Source organism: Kogia breviceps, chromosome 14 (assembly GCF_026419965.1).
Source record: "Kogia breviceps isolate mKogBre1 chromosome 14, mKogBre1 haplotype 1, whole genome shotgun sequence".
In the NCBI taxonomy this organism is placed as follows: domain Eukaryota; kingdom Metazoa; phylum Chordata; class Mammalia; order Artiodactyla; family Physeteridae; genus Kogia; species Kogia breviceps.
Window position 1 is genome coordinate 14,218,686 of NC_081323.1, and position 16,956 is coordinate 14,235,641.

At 54.6% G+C, this 16,956-nt stretch overlaps 1 protein-coding gene across 3 annotated transcripts in view; it reads left to right on the top strand.

Annotated features, from left to right (window-relative positions):
* The first annotated feature begins 556 nt into the window (after positions 1-556).
* CDH22 (cadherin 22) overlaps positions 557-16,956 on the top strand; it is a 127,315-nt gene continuing 110,915 nt past the window's right edge. For 2 of the 3 annotated variants that reach the window (XM_059037749.2, XM_059037747.2), the window contains exon 1: positions 557-901. The gene's annotated coding sequence lies outside the window, so the exon portion shown is untranslated. Of the gene's footprint in view, positions 902-1,524; positions 1,625-16,956 lie in introns of those variants that run through there. The other variant, XM_067012191.1, reaches the window with a different exon arrangement.

Genomic DNA, 16,956 nt, shown 5'->3' on the forward strand with positions numbered 1-16,956 from the left:
TAGGATGGGTATGACTTGCCTGTTTACTTTGTTGGTTGCAGGATGTCCAGCATCCCATTCCCCCACCCCCAAGAGGAAAAGCCCCCGGGACACTTGACCTCGCACCTCCTGGAGACTGGGCCCCAGGCCTCAACGCGCAGCGACTGCTTCTGAAACTGGCGGGTCAGTGCCGGGGGTGGGGTGGGGGGTGCTTCTTGGCAGCCAGCCACTGGAGAAACCTGCCCCCACTCTCCTCTGCGCCCCCCTCCTCTGAAGCCGGCCCTCCCACAGTAGTGAGAAGGAAATGTGGAACCCTGGACGCAGTAAAGTCAAGTGGTGGAGAAGGGTCGAGTCTCAAACTGGGTGTCTCCAGAGGAGCTGCCAAGCTGAGAGGGAGATGGTGCCCCTCCTGGGGGCGCTCCCTTCGCGTGGATCTGCGGTTGGAAGAAGGAGGGGTGCCGTCCCCCGGGGGTTCCTGGAACGAGGCCGCCGACGGGACTGAGAGGCCGGCCCCTCCCGGCGGGGGAGGGGCGCGATCCGGGGGCGGGGGCAGGGGCTCCCCGGCTTTGGCGTCCCGGCCGGGCGACCGCCTGCGGCTCGGCGCGGCGCTGCGCTCCGGCCGGGCTGGCGCTGCATTCTCCGAGTCTCCACCAGAGGCTGCGGGAGCTGGGAAGGGATCCGTCCCTTGCACACTTCCCCCCTAGTCAGACACGCACGCTCCCTCGCTCTCCCTCGCTCCCTCGCTCCCTCGCTCACACACACGCGCGCACACGCCGCGGCGGCTCCCCGTCTCGCGCCCGCTCTCCCTCAGGCTCCTCCGGGCGGCCGCCGGGCTCCGGACTCGCCCGCCAGCGCCGGGGCTTCCGCCCCACGCAGCTTCCCGAGGCTGCAGGACTGGGAGAGACCCGGGCCGCTCCCCGAGGTAAGAGCGCGGCGTGCCGCGGGAGGGGCGGCCGGATCGTCGCCGAAGGGAGGCTGCCCAGCCGGGAGGGAGCCCCCTGGCCGGTAGGAGCCGCCCGGCAGGCGGCGCGGGGGGGCGAGCCTCCCGCCTCAGGAGGAGCCCGGGTGCCGGCGCCTGGGCCCCGCGCGCCCCCTCCTCTCGGCGGGGCGGGCAGGGAGGGAGTTTCCCACGTCCAAACTTTCCCCGGCGCGGAGCCGAGCCGCCTCTCGGCCCGGAGCCAGCGGTCCCCGCCCGCCCCCCACCCCAGCCGCCGCGCGCGCCGGAGCGTCTGGGACCCCCGCAGGTAGCCGGGTGGCAGCGCCGGGGGCCAAGCCCGCGCGCCCAAAGGGGCTGGAGAGGTGGCGCACAGCCTCGACACGGGGACGGGGACCTAGGGGTTCCCGGCGCCCCCCACCCTCTTCTACCAGGTTTCGGCTCCCGGGCCCCTCCCAGAGGCGGGGTCCGAGCCGGGAAATACAGCACGGCGTGAGTGTGTGCGCGGATGTGTGTGTGTGTGTGCGCGCGCGCGTGTGTGTGCACGCGCGAGGTCGTGCCGCGTCCGGGGGCACCCAGAGGCTGACTCAAGCCGCGGCAACACGCGCGGCTGCGGCCACCTCGGGAGAAGGGGGAGAGCTGGCCACGGGGACCCCGCCCCTCCCGCCGGTCCCACCAGCGCGACCTTTCTACCCTGGGGCCGTCGGGCCGGTGAGCAAAGGGCAGCGCTGCCCTCTTCCCTAGCATCTGGCTCCGGCCACACTGTACCTTCAATGGAATAAGGACAGGGCCGACAGCCTCACGTCCAAAGGGAGCGTCACTTGGGACTGACCCTAGGGGGCCCTGGCGCTGATGAGGGAGTTGTGGATTGTGTGGGCGCGCTGGGTGCTGGGCGGCCCTCAGAGGGCACAGTCGGGACCCATCTTACTAGGGCCTCCAGACTTGACCTCCCCTCTCCCTCTGACCTGGGGCTGCCAGGCCCCTGCCCCAGCTGGGGCGTGTGGGGGATGGGGCTGGAGACCACCAGGCGGGGCCGCAGCAGGGGGAATTAATCCGGAGTCCCTCGGGGTCTCCCCGAGCTGCAGGGGCACCCCCTGGTGGCGGGCAGAGAAGCCGCCGTTAGAAGCCGCCGTTTCCAACGCTCGCGCTTCTGGGAACCCTCGTGTCTTCTCTACCACCCCTCTGGGCCTGGCCTAGGGTTGCCCAAACCAACTCTTTTCTGTGTCTGATTCCAGCTTTCTCTGGGTCCCTGGGTCTGGCCAAGGTCCCCGAGCACCCGCAGCGGCTCATCTGAGGGTTTTACCTGCTGCCAGCCCTCTGTTGGCCCCTCCTGCGAGGTTCTGGATCTTATCCTCTTTCTCCCTCACTAGTCAGCGCCATCAGCATCACCATTGCCTTGGAACCCATAGGCTCCTCCCTAACCATCATGGCTCTCTGTCCCTCATTAGTACCCCATATATTTGTCCATCAATGCCCACTCTGTCCGCCTTAATTACCCCTATCCAACTGTCCTTTTGGGGATTCGGTCTCTACACCCATCCTTTGATCTTTGCCCATCTATGACCATTTCTCCTTCACCCATCTTCCAGCCTGCCTGCCTCAGTTTCCCTCTGCAGCAGTCACCCCCTCCCTGGCCCAGCTACTTCTCCAACCCCTATTCCTCTCCATCTCCCAGTGTCTGGGATGCTCCTCTTCCATTCCTCCTGGAAGGGAAGGCCATTGTCGACATTTTAACCCTGCTTCCTAGGGGTGTCTTCGTACCCACCTGAGACCACGCCCTCCAGTGCCTGTGGGGCAGATGCTTTGCAAAAGCAGCCAGGTCTCTCTCATCCAAGGGGCAGCTGCCTTTCCTGAGAAACCCTCTCAGCTGGCTCCTGGCGATGAGGAACCCCCTCCCCTATTCCTGACTGTGAGCACATTAGAGACCCTTGGACCCCGGCTCTTTCCCCTTTCAGAATCCCAGGTCACACGGTAAGCCATAGCCAGAGAGAGAATAGGAACCCAGGTGTCCTGACTTCCAGGCTTTACCAATTCTCCTTATATGTCGGGCAGGTCTGGGGGGAGACGAAACAGTTTCCTGCCTTCACACTGCAAGCAGAACAAGAAGACCCCTGCTTAAATGAAAGAGGTGTTTAAATGAGACCCCCATGCTCCTCCGCCAGTACCCAGGGAAAGCCGTTGAAATCCCTTTTGCAGAGAAGCCTAAATAACAGACACTGAGGATGCAGCTCGGCCCCTAAAGCTTCAGTGTTACCCCCGGCAAGCCCCAGCCCTTCTATAAAAAGTGTGTGTGCACGGAGGGGGTGGCTGTGATCTCCAGCCGTTTCAGTTGGTCTGGAATAATTGTGCCTAGAGGCAGGACTTCCAATTCCCCAGCCATTTCCCAAGGCTCTGCTTTTTCCGAGGCCTTCGCAGGAGCTCTGTGCTCCAGGGCCCTCTGAGGGGGCCTGGGCAGGGACCCCAGGAGGGCCTGTCTCCTCTGAGTTAGCAAAGTTTAGAGCAGCTAGTTTATTTACCACATGGGCGATAGGAGTCAGCCAATTAAATCTCCTTGCCTCTCTCTCTGTTCTTTTTTTTGTTTGTTTTCCCCTTTTTCTTCCATCAGGAAGCTCCATTCAGAAATGCAGCCTCAGGTATTACGAGAGAAAGAGAGAGAGAGAGAGAGAGAGAGAGAGAGAGAGAGAGAGAGAGAGAGAGAGAGGGAGGGAGGCAGAGAGAGAGAGGGGGAGAGAGAGAGAGAGGGAGGGAGGGAGAGAGGGAGAGAGAAAGAGAGAGAGGGAGAGGGAGAGAGAGAGAGAGGGAGATTCCCGTTTATATAACTCGAGCAGCAGCCAGTGCGGCTTGGCCTGGGAGGGGGTGGGAGCTGAGGATGGAGTCACTGTTGTTCCAGTAAAGAGGAGACCCTAAGGAGTTGCCTTGGGCTGGGGTCTCAGGCCTGGGGGCTTCCCCATCCTGTCCTGGGGTAACCCAAACAGGGCGCTAGGGATTGGGGGTAAGGAATCCACCCCTGTCAGTCCAAGAGGAGACCCAGGCCTCAGGCCAAGCTCAGGAAGAAAAGCTTCATGCCTCCGGAGAAGGTGGCTGTACCCTCCACGCCTCCCACCTCCCACACCCCCACCGGACCCCTCAGAGTGCCCTTAAGATGGAGCTCTTGACTAGAGGCCTTTGCTTCCTGGAATCTTGTGTTTTGATATAGGCCTCTCTAGAGAAAGCCTAGATTTTTTTTTAAACTACCAAGGACAGGCTCTGACCTCAACTTTTTCATCAGGGCAATGGGCATAATTGAATTTTGTCTTTTCTCCCATGGAGGAGACAAGGACTAACAAGAAACTTGTTTGCAAAATGGTCTGAGCTCTAGGTATCTACCAGAGGGCATGTTTTTCTCATTGAGAATGATGTAGAGTGGCTGCCGAGACAATGTGGATGGAGGCATGGCTGTCGTGTACAGTTGGGTAGGTTGTTGACTGTCCAAGGGGACTCAGTACAAGAGACTAGGGGCTGAAATCCAACCTAAGCTCCACTCAACAAATCAGGTAGCCTAAAGGCAGACTGTGTCCTTCCTCTGGAGGAAGGGACACCATTCTCTAATTTGCAAAATAGGTTTCATATACCCTCTGGCCATGGGCCTGTAGCACTACATGCCCCCAGAGGAGGATATTTTTTTAAATTCCCACAGAGTTGCCCAACTGGGCGTGAAGGATATACACACTGCTTACTCTCTAGACCAATTCTCTAACAGCGTGGACACCCTTCTGGATACGGGAGTCTGGGTCTGAACACATGGTGTGCAGGGACCTGGAGGGATTCCCTTCCTGCCCCGTGTCTCCTTCCATGCCCCATCAGCAGGCCCCTTCCTGCTGTCACATAGAGATTAAGATGGGAGCTTCTTGCTTCCTCATCAGACACACAGCCTTCAGCCATCCACTGCTACTATCTCCCTCTTTTGTGTAATATAAATAGCTGATTAAGAACATGGGCATTGGAGTCAGACCAGCTTGGGTTGGTGACTTGCTGGCTGTGTGACTTTGGGAAAGTTACTTTGCCTCTCTGAGCCTCAGTCGCCTCCACTGTGAAACGGGGGAAAAAAATGGTAATACCCACCTTATTGGGTTGTTGTGAAGATTACATGTGCATGAGTATGTATGATGCTTAGCACAGTGCCTGACACACAGGACACTCAAACAATGAAGCAGTTTTGTTACTCTTATTATCCTCTGTTTGTGTCCCTTGGTTTCCGCGGGGCTGAAGGCAGCTGTTCCTCTGTTTGGTTTTGTGCATGACTTTGGCTGCCTGCACCCCTGCAGGAGGGTAAAGATGAGTCAGGACCACCAGGATCTGTCTCTGACCTCAGGATCCTTCAAGGGACGGGCCAGTGCCTGCATGTGGCTGGGGCATCAGAACACGTTCTAGATTCCCAGATTCATTTCGCCTTAGTCTCCACCACTTTTCTCTTCTCCCATCCATCCCACGATCCCTGCTCTGGCTCCGACCTCACTGGCTTTGCCTAAGCCATTGTGGCAGCCTCCTCCCTGCCCTCACAGCCTCTGATCCCCTCCCCACCGCAATCCCTGCTGCAGAAGAGCGATCTTTCTCCAACGCAGGTGGGATTGTGCCACTTGCTTGATGAAAACCCTCCTATGACTCCCCATCACCTACTGAATTAAGTCCGGACTCTGCACCGCGACATTCAAGGTCCTTGTAACCCGTCTGCATCCTCCTTTATCTCCCACTGTGCCTCCAATCCCACACTCCTGCATTCAGCCACACCTGCTCTTCGACCTGAAGTGCCCTTCCCCTGAACATCTTTCAAAGCATTAAAGACCCAACTCAAATAGTACCTTGCATCCACCCAGCCGTCAGTCTGTCTGACAGTACATCCATTCATTATTCAGCTTAAAATATAATTTTACACATCCGTATTAGACGTTTACTATGTGCAAAGCGTTGTGCTAAGTGCTAGAGATACAACAGAGAACAAGCAGACACGATCCCAGCCGACAGGAATCTGATGGTCCTGGGAAGGAGACAGACAATTAAACAATTCTCATAAGCCATGATAAGAGCCAATGAGGGGCCAGCATTTGCTTCCAGAAGGAAGTGGTGGTTAAGCAGAGACCTGCAGGTTGATTAGCAGCTACCTAGGAGATGAAAGGGGCGGGGCAGTGGGAAGATGGGAACAGGCTCCAGGCCAGGGAGTGCAAAGGTCCAGAGCTGAGAGAGAATATTGGAGGAGCTGCAAGTTCAGTTGGCTGAAATGGAGCACAGAGAGCTTGGGGTCCAGGTGTTGGGGTTACAGGAAACGAGGCCAGTGAGGACCGGGCGGAAGCCCGGTCCTGTGGGTCTTGAGAGCCACAAGGAGGAGCTTGGACTGCATCCTGAGAGCCGTGGGGAACCACTGAGGGGTTTTCAGCAGGAGAGTGGCATGATGGGGTTGCCTTGAGAAGCCTCACTTTGCTGCTGGATGGAGAACGGACTGGCGGGGAAGATGGGGTCCAGAGCCACCTGTGGCCAGGTCTGGGGAGGAGAGGAGGATGGTGAGGTTGAAGGAGTAGCATGGGCAGGGCTGGGAGATTTGGTAGATGTGGGGGACAGGAGGAGTCCTTGTTTCTGGCTTGGGAAGCTATGTGGGCCTTCAAGAGGTGGAGACCAGCTGTGGACAGAGTGTATGTGAGATGCTGGTGGGACATACGGTGGAGATGCCTGACGGACAGTCGGGCAGAAAAGACTGGGCCACCCTGAGAGTTCTAGGCCAGAAATAGATCTTTGAAGCCGCAAGGATGGATGAGATTCCCCCAGAATAAGTCTGTGGAATGCAAAGAACCTTGAGGGACCGTCACATTTCAAGGACAGGCACATCCCAGGAAGCCTTCTCTGACCCATCCAGGCACAGATGACTTCCATCTACACTGAGACCCCTAGCAGTTCGTTTAGGTTTTGTTTTGTTTTGTTTTGTTTTTCCTGTCTGCCTTGTATCATCGACTGGCTCCACAGTTCTTAACCAGGGGTGATTTTGCCCCCAGGGGACATTTGGCAATGTCTAGAGGCTTTTCTGGTTGTCACAGCTGGGTAAGAAGCTGCTACTGGCATCTAGTGGGTGGAAGCCAGGGGTGCTGATGAACACCCTGCGATGCACAGGACAGGCCCCCCAGCAAAGAATTATGCAGCCCCAAATGTTGATAGTACAGAGGTTGAAAACCTCAGCCGTGGATGAGAAGATCCTGAAGGCAGGCTTCCGGGTTTTTTCCATTTCGGTCTCCCCGGGGTCTAGCATGGCATATGACATACGGCTCACTACCCTCACTGAATCAAATTTGGGCTTGAGGAGGGGGCCTCAGTCCATGCAGCAGTGAAGCCTACAATGCTTAAGTCCCAACCCTACCCAGGGGTGCCTGGCCCATCTCCGGCATCCTGGACCAGCCCCCGATACAGGATGGAGGGAAGGATGAGCCGATGGGGCAAACCTGCTGAAAAGCTGCCGAAGACCCCAGAGATTGAGGGCGTGTTGCTGTGTATATTTCGCCAGCATCATTTTTCCCTTGTCTTGTTAACTTCTGTCATTTCTTTATCTCCCAAGTGAATATATGTTATTTTTTTAACAGGCAAGTTACAGATAAACAATAGGAGAAACATGACAACCTACTGATTAAGAGCAGGGGCTCTGGAGTCAGAGAAAGCCAAGTTTAAATCCTGGCTCTGCCACTTACTAACTAACAGAGTGAGCCTCTGTTTCCTTGTCTGTAAAATGGTTTTAATGAACCTGCCTTGTAGGATTGTAGGGAAGAGTAAATGAGACGATATAGACAAAGGGTTTAGCCCAGCGCTGGGCTTGTAGGAAGTCTTCAATACAGAGTCACTACATACGTGTATGTGTGTGTAAATTCATATGTATGTATATACATGTATGTGTCTTTTTGTATATGAAGGCATTCTTAATTAGCCATGATCCACCATTTGGCTAACATTTCAGTGCACATCCTTCTGCCGTGCATGGATTTTTAAAAAATAAAAATGGCATCTCACTTTATACGTAGGCCTTTGTAACCTTTTTTCACTCTATAATATATTGTGAATGTCTTGCCGTTTCAATAAATACACATCCACATCATCATTTTTTAGGCGCTGCATGGTTCTCCATTGTGTGGCTGGACTGTAATTCATTCAACCAGCCCCCACAGTTGGACATTTGGGTTTTTTCCAGTCCTTCGCGATTACAACCAATTCTGCAATGAACATCCTTGTACAAACATCTTCACGCTCTTGTCGGATGATTTCCTCAGGGACCACTTGGACATATTTGGCAGGAGGCATGTGGCCCTGACCAGATTTCTCAAGCGGAAGCCCCCGGGCCCAGCAAGGAGGCGGCTGGGGGTCCCCGGGGAAGGGAGAGGATGCCCGATGGCAGAGAACGGTTTTGGCCCCTGGAAAGCAGGTTCTGATGTTAAGACTGGGCTTCTCTATGAGCGAAACAGCCCCACCCTATCTCTCTGTTGTCACTGTGGTGCTTGAAGAGTGGGGCACCGGGGGTGAGGAGGTGGGCTCTGTGTGTGTGTGTGTGTGTGTGTGTGTGTGTGTGTGTGTGTGTGATGGCCAGAGTGACAGATACCAGGCAGGTGGGGACACAAGGTGGAGGGGCCCCAGGCAGGTTGATGGATGGGTAGCTGAGGCGGACGGATACAGGTCAGTGGGCAGACAAGATGATGGACAGTGACGGGCTGGAAAGATTCAGGGGACCAGACACAGGACTGTGGCCTCCCAGTGGAGCCCACAGGAACCGGGAGCTGAAATCCTGTATTCAGGGCCATGGGGGAGTTCCTGGGAGATGCAGCCAGGCCCCGAGGCCAACAGGCTCCCAGGGATTCTTCTATCATCCAAGCAGCTGTTTAGGATTAAGCATGTCAGAGCTGAAAGGTATGCAGATGGGGAACTGAGGCCCAGGGGGCGGGGTGGGGGTGGGGAGAAGGGAACTTGCCTAGGGTCCTACAGTGTCTCAGCAACAGACTTAGCCCTTTGCCTCTAATTCAGTCCATTTTCATTTCCATTTTTTTAAATGATCCTCTCACCTGGGCTTGAGAGGAAGGGGACCAGGTTGGCAGAGAGGCAGGTTATGGCCCAGCGGGGGGAGGGGGCTGGGAGGTCAGAGTGAGTCTGGTCATGAATTTCTCCATCTATCCTCCTCCCACGATTGTATTTCTGCCACCCTACTGTGTGCTGTTGAAAGCACAGACCCACCATGGCTCTGCCACTTACTAGCTGAATGACCGCAGATAAATTGCCCCACCCATGCCTCAGTTTCCTCATCTGTACCTACCTCAGAGGTTTGTTGAGAGGATTACAGGAGTTAATAAAGTCCTTAGAACAGTGCTGGGACCATACTAAGTGCTCCATGAGCCCTAATTACTAATATTCCACTATTTTGCCCTTATTTTTTTCCTTTGAATTCTGTGTCAGTGTGCACACAGGCGCCTCCACAAGCATGCTGTATCCCCCTGAAGGCAAAGAACGTGTCTTTCTCATCCTGCATCTCATCTTCACCTCTCACCACCAGGGCCCTCTAGCCAGCTGGGCACGTACATAGTAGGTGCTCAATAAATGCGTCTTGAAGTGGCTTGTGGACTATATCTGGCTGAAGGGATTAGGGAAGGTTCATCAGAGGGTGGCGGCCGTGGAGCTGTGTGTTGGGGTCTAGGGTGGCTTTGCGGCGGTAGAGGCGGCAGCGCGGGCATCCCAGGTGGGGGGACAGCCTGAGCGAAGCGGGGAAGCTTGGTGAACGTCTGGTGACAGATCGTTGCCTGCTGTGACCAGAGCACCGAGACCATAAAAGGGAGGAACGAGAGAGGCTGAGAAAGGGATTCAGCAGAATTCAGAAGGGTGGGCCTCCAGGCTGGTGGGGGGATATAGGCCAGGGGGAGCTATTGACCAGAGCTTTAGGAAGATCACGCTGATGGCATTGTTTTAGGATCGACTTGAAGGAAAGAGAAAGGAAGCAGCAGGCAGGGGCAGCTGAAATCGTCCCGGAGACAAGTGAGGTTGGGGCTTGAACGAGGTCGTGGAGAACAGCTGCCAGAGGGAAAAGGCACCGAGGAAATAGGATCGACATGCCTGCCGGTCGTGGAAGATGAGGGAGACAGAGAAGTAAAACATGATGGTCTCAAGCCTGGGTGTCTGCGAGAACTGGGATGCCATCAGCCACTTTGGGGGTCTAGATTTGGGAGGTATGGGGAAAAGCTGAGATGCCAGCTAAGGCTATTCATCCAGCCATCCAATCCATCTTCCTTCTGACCACCCGCCTCCATTTAAACATCCATCTGCCCAGTCCACCCCTCCTTCCCCCTCCTCCACCCCTCTATCCATCCACCCGTCATCCACCACAGAGGTACCACTGCCTTTCTTTCCAGCTTCTGCTGTCCATTTATCCACACTCATTCATCCACGATCCTCCAATGTATTCATCCATCCAAGTTACATTTCTTGTGAGCCTACAATGTGCCAGGCTCTGGTAAAATCTTATCACAAGCCTTTAGAGACGCTTGATTGATAATAAAGATAGTGATTAGAAAATCCAGTAGAAGGGACCAGAATTCTTTGACCCAGAAGAAAGAAATCTGAGAGGACACTTTATGTCTCCAATGTACGGAGGATGCCCCGAAAGACGGTGGTCTGCAGATCAGCTGTGTTCTATTCTTGCAGCTGGAGGGACTGTGGTTAGCTTGGAGGGAGGACCGCCTTATTGATCATTACAGGTGTCTGAAGTACCTACCTGATCATGTGTTTGCGCTAAAGGGGGATACAGAATCTATAGGGGTGACTTAGAGGGGATGATTACAGACTGGGGCATTTATGGCGCAGTTAGTGGAGAAGGACTCAGGACTTGCCTTGAAGAAAGGTAGGGAAGGGGGAGTGGAGGCGCAGAGGACCACGGTGAGGGGAGCTTCGGGGAAAGCAGACAGACCTGTGGCTGGAATGAGCCTTAATTCTCAAAGCAGCCCTTAGAGGAGGGGCCCCTCCATTCTCCACGCTCAGCTCCCATCCCTTCACAAGCCAACATTTCTCTCTGAGCATCCTGCCTCTTACACAGCCCTGACCCCTCCCAGAGCCTCTCCCCCGCCTGGATTTAGCCCTGATCCCTTCACTGAGCCCCTGTTCTCTCTTCTGAGCCTTGTTTCCTCAAGACTCCCAGTCTCCTCACAAATCCCAGGCTCTCAGAGGAGCCCCTGGCCGGAATCCCCCGCTCTCAGAGCTCTCACCTCTTCTCTGAGCCCTCGTCTCTTTGTGGAAGCCCTCTCCTCTCATGGCAGATGCCTCAGCAGAGCTCTCGCTCCCCTGTGCAAGAGCCCTAGCCCCCCCGCAGAGCACCGCCCTCCCTTCCTGGAGCCCCAGATCCTCTCACAGGGCCCCATCCCCTCCTGGACACCCAGGTCCCTCGCAGAGTACTTACCACTTCACTTAGCTCCTGGCCACTTTCTGCATGTACTTTCTGCATGTATTCTCTAACAGAATATCTGTCCCCGTTCTGAACCCTCCTCTCCTCTCTGAGGCCCCACAGTACCTTGGGGGGCTTTGGGGATGGAGGGACTCAGAGGTGCCCAAGTGGGCCGGGCTGGGGGCAGAGACCAGCAGCTTTGGCAGCTCAGCTCGATTCGTGGGCTGGGAGAAGCTGGAGACTACTGCTGCTTCTGGGTTAGGGAAACAGTCACAAATTAGAGAAAATGCTTTGGGAAATTGCTCTGCTGCGTGAGAGGAGGTCGCCTTGGGAGGGAGGGAAAGAGGCCCGAAGCCAGCAATGGCTCCCCGTGGCCTGCCTCGCCCGTTGGCTCCAGACCATCTGCTTGGCGTTCGAGGCCCCAAGCGTGGTCACCGGCCGAGTGCCGACACCCACCTGGTCCAGCTAAGCCATTGCTCCAAGGTCCATTCTCACCTGCGGAACTTTGCTCACCTGGGCTGAGCTCTTCCACCCATTTAGCGTGAGCGCTTCCTTCCGGTCCTTCACGAACCATTGTTAGCTGTCTTGACTCTTTGACAGTCCCTGTCCGTCATCTGATATATATTGGCTGGGTGGCCTCGGGCGAGGCTCTTTGACTTGCTGAGCCTCCGTTTCCTCATCTGTAAAGAGGGAAGAGTAAGACCTCCCTTGCTGAGTTGTTACTGGGAATGAGTGAGGTAAGGGGCACACAGTGCCCTGCTCACCATAGGTATCAAATGAATGACGATGACGCTCTGCATCTTCTAGCCAGATCAGAACCGTGGGCCATGGGAGGCTGCATTTATCTACGAATATGCACTTACCAGCAACATCCCCAGCTGCCTTCTTTGTACCTGTCTGTCAGTCATTCCGCTATGGAGAAGATACAAAAAGAGGGCACATGAGCTTCAGGACGAGCACTTGGGGGTTCCTGATATAAGAAGATGAAGCCATAGATGTTGAATTTTATGAGTCTTCTGGCCATCAGGCAAGACTCAAGCCAGACCATCCTCTGTCAGGAGGAATTGGGACAGTAGCCTAGATCTTGGCTTCCGGAGCCAGACTGCCTGGGTTTGAGTCTGCACCTTCCTAGCTGCCTGACCTTGAACAAGTGACTTAACCACTTCCGTCTCCCCATCTGTAAAATAAGAATGATAATCACAGTACCGGCTTCACAGGGTGCGGTGAGGATTAAAATAGCTAATATTTGTAAAGTGCTTAGAACAGTGTCTGGTACCTTCTAAACTCTCGAAAAGGGTTTGTCAGATAAAATTGATGAAGGACTCAGGGACATAGGCGTGGACAGCAGGGAAGCTCGAGCAGGATAGGAAATGGGCTTTCAGAATTGGGTTTTTGCAGAGCTAGCGTCCAGCCAGTTGCCCGTCAAATTGGCCTCTTTCTAAATAAGGAGAGCACGGGATGTTCTCTAGGTTAAAGGGCTTTTTCTGGAGATCACTGGAGAGCTTCATTTGGAGGATGGGCCCAGGCACATTGCACACAGAGGCTGCCTCTGCAGAGGGCAGCAGGGAAAGGGGTCCAGGGTCCTCAGTAGCACCTCTGAGCCCTGAGGGTCTCACCTGCCCTTTCTGTGGCCCAGTGGAGGTTCCCTCCTGGCATGACTATTCTCTTCCTGCCAATGACAGGTGAGACCAATTGCTGGTTCCTATGATGGAGGGGGACCAAGACGCTCTGTCAGGGGGTCTCAGAGAATTCCCTCCCACAGGCTGGCTGAGCAGGGAGTGGAGGGTGTGTCCTGGGATCCGCCGCTCACTGCAGCACTGGGAAAGTCCAGTGGACCAGGCGTGGTCCTTGTCCTTGAGGAAATTTGGGAGAAACAGGTAATTCCTGGAGTCCCTCTTCTCCTTGGGCCTCAGTTTCCTCATTTGTTCTCTTCCTTTTTACGGAGTGGTCCCTCTACCTGCCCCTCTCTTTTTATCCTCCTCCCAAGGCTCCTCCCCAAGCAGAGGATGGGAGCGGCCCCCAGGGAGGAGAGACAGTTTGTACAAACTGGGGGCATGACTGGAACTTCTGATTGGCTGGTCAGGGCCATTCTTTTCCCTGGTTGCCATAGCAGCCATTTCCTGGGGTTGTCAGTGATGAAACTCATAACATTGTTTTCAAATAATCCGTGTAATTGAAATAACAATTGGGCTGTTAACTCGTCTCTCACACTTGGGCTGGGACAGAGCCTCCTTTCCTTACACCCTCCTGCCCACCCCAGGAAGCTCTGGTCCCTCTCCATCTCCTCTCTGAGGCTCCAGCCCCTTCCTTGGGTTGGAGAAAAAAGGAGGTAAATTTATGATAAAAACCTAGAAACTCAGGCCCCCAGAATTGAACCAGAACTTAGAAACCAGAATCCACGCCCCACCCCCGCCACCGATCTTTTGCAACCAGAGGCACAGAAGAGGAAGGCACTTAACCAGGGTCACGCAGGAAGGAAACAGCTGAACTAAGACATGCATGTCTGTTCGTCAGTGGAGGTTGGAGTTGATGTGTTGCATTGAGGGGTTGATAGAAGTCCACAGAACTGCCCTCTCTAAGGACTTGAGCTTGTATGAATCCTTACCTACTCCTACCCCCATTTTACAGGTGAATAACTGAGGACCTGAGAAGTTAAGCTTAATACACGTGTTTTTTTTAATAACTTTTCAGGAAATACCTATTGCCTTTTCTCTCTCTCTTCACTCCCCTCCCCACCAACAAGGAACTAAGAGCTGGCTTCTTCAGTCAGAGGACTTCTTGGAAAAGGGGGTTGAGAGCGATGTGGGGACGTGTGGCTTAGAGGAAGAGGAGGACGGATTCCTGGAGGAGATGATAGGAGGCAGGAATTCCGCAGTACCAAACCGCAGCCCCCCCTCCCCGCCCACCATCCACCCCTAGTCAGAGGCTGCGTATTCAGAAGCATAAACATGAGCAGCGCAGATCCTTGCCCAATCCCCAGCCTGGGATGGATTGAAAAATGGAAGAAGCAAGGCCTCTTCTATTAGTAAATGTCTCCATGCACATGTGGGAATGCAGGTCTGCACAGACAGCTCCCTATATCGGCAGCTTCCCTGAGGATAAAAGCATTTTAAAAGGCGGGGTTGGGGGGGGCGGTGGGAGTGTCTGTTAGCTGTCCAAGGTACTCGCTGGGTCCGCAGACTGTGGATGGCTGGGGCAGCAGGCAGTTGCTGGGACTGGGGGTGGGGACAGTTCTCTGAATGTGAGACTGGGTAACAGCAAGAGGCTGGCTTCCTTCCCTGGATTCTAGAGTGCTGGGACCGCTAAGGGTCTTGGCAACCATCTACACCCTCCGTTCATTCATTCTTCCTTATTCAGCATTTATTGAGCACCTACTCTGTACCAGGCACTGTGTGGGCCATGAAAATATGAGAACTAGGGACACCCAGTCTCCATCTTCAAGGGCTCTTTCAGTCTTTTGGGGAAGACACACACACATACACCCTTTGTGGGGGAAGTGACTTGGGCTCAGTGTTGAAGGATGAATAGGAGTTCTCCAGGTGGATCATGGAGCAAATAGCATTTCAGAGGGGGAGCGTAAGAAAAGAAAGGGAAGTATTCATAGTTTAGAGAGCAGTGAGAAGTTCTGTGTGGCTCAAGTATTGGTTCTGGAGAAGGACAGTGACTTGTCCAAAGTGCCACCTTGAGTTGGGGCACAGCTAGGGCTAAAACATGATACCTGACTTTGTCAGAGAACCAGAACTTCAGAGCTAGTTGGGTCTTTGAAAGATTCTTGTCCAAACTGCCCATTTTTCAGATGGGAAAATAGAGGGTCAGGGATATTCAGTATCGTGCTTGGGATCGCACAGTAAGGATGTAGCAGAGCTGGGATTCGAAATCAGGTCTGTTTGATATTAAAGCCTGAACTGCGTTCACAGAACAAAAGCTGGGAGCAGGGTGAGTGCCACCTCAGCTCAGCTGGAGAGGGCTTGGGCAAGGTCAGGCTGCCCCGGCGTTCCCTGGGGTGGGATGGGCCGCCCGGGCCAGCTGCTGTCCCACTGTTGGCACTCAGCACTTGCACAGGAAGAGCACCACTCCAGCAGGAAAGCTCAGCAGCAAGCCTTCCTCTTGGCTGGAGTGAGCCTGGTCCTACTTGCGGTCCTGCCCGACTCCCTGAGTGGCCTTGGGCAAGACATTACCTCTCTCCAGGTCTTACTTTCCACAATCATCTATATCCTAGGAGTATCCTCCTTGCCTTCTTTCTGGGGCAGTTGTTCTTATTGGCGAGGAGGAAGGGGGCATGATTTGGACCCCTAGCGGACATTTGACAGTGTCTGGAAACAGTTTGGCAGGGGTGCTACTGGCATCTCGTGGGTAGAGGCCAGGGCTGCTGCTGAGCAGCCTACAGTGTGCAGGACAGCCCCCTGCCACAGAGAATTATCCAGCCCAGGATGTCAACGGTGCCAAGGTGGAGAGGCCCTGCAGTCTGAGCCACCGAGGGCTGTGCCGAGGCGCACCCCAAGCTGTAACGTAGAGAAGCAGAAGTGACCTTGACGCTGGGCAGACCTGGCTGTGTTGAGAAGTACTTAACCTCTCTGAGCCTTCGTTGCTTCATCCGTGAAACAGAGTCAGTAATAATAGCACCTACCTCAGGAGACCGTTGAGAGGGTGTGATGAGGTCACGTATGCAGATGGCAGAGGAAAACGGCCACACGGGAAGTTGGGGGGCCCCCACCCTGAACCCCTCTACTGCAGATGCAAATGCTGAGCCTTTAAGCTCAAACTTCAGAGCCAGCTCTGCCCTGCAGAGCTGAGGGATCTTGGGCAGCTTAACCGCTCTGTGCCTCAATTTCTCATCTGTAAAATAGGGAAGACAATAGTACCTACCGCATAGGTTTGGTGGGAAGGTTAAAAATGAGTTAACAGACGTAAAGCACTTAGAATGGCACACAGTAAGTGCTATGCAAATGTTAGCTACTATTGTTGTTGTTATTATTATTATTATATGGATTCTATCTGGAACAAGGCACTCACACAAGTTGCAGAAGGTGCCTCAGACACTAGCTTCTCCAGATGCCATCTCTCTACGACTTTCTGCCTGTCCCTCCCCCGCTACCCAAGCCTCCCATGGACCCAGCTTAGGGCCTCTGCGACCCTGTCAAGGCTGCCGGTCTCCCTCTCAGCAGCTCCCATCCTGCTTGTCTATAGCGTCATGAATCCCATCTCCACCCTTACCCTCCTCCTTTCCTGTTGAGTCCACCAGAGCCAGAGATGGCTGTGCGAAGCTGCATCCATGGGGAGGGAGACGTGGGCACCTGTACCTCACTCTGTAACTCAGGCCCCATTACCCCAGATCTCAGCCCTGGACACTCATATCCTGACCGCTCCGGCCCACCTGGACTAGCCCTTGACTACCCCTTCAGAGAATGGATAAATTCTTTAGCACGGGGTTTCACAACCTCAGCACTACTGACATTTGGGGCTGCATAATTCTTTGTTGAGGAGGGCTTCTCTGTGCATTGTAGGATGTTTAAAGCATCCCTGGTCTCTACTAAGTAGAAACCAATAGCTCCCCTCCTCCAGATGCAACAACCGAAAATGAGCCCAGACATTGTCAAATGTCCCCTGGGTGGCAAAATCATCT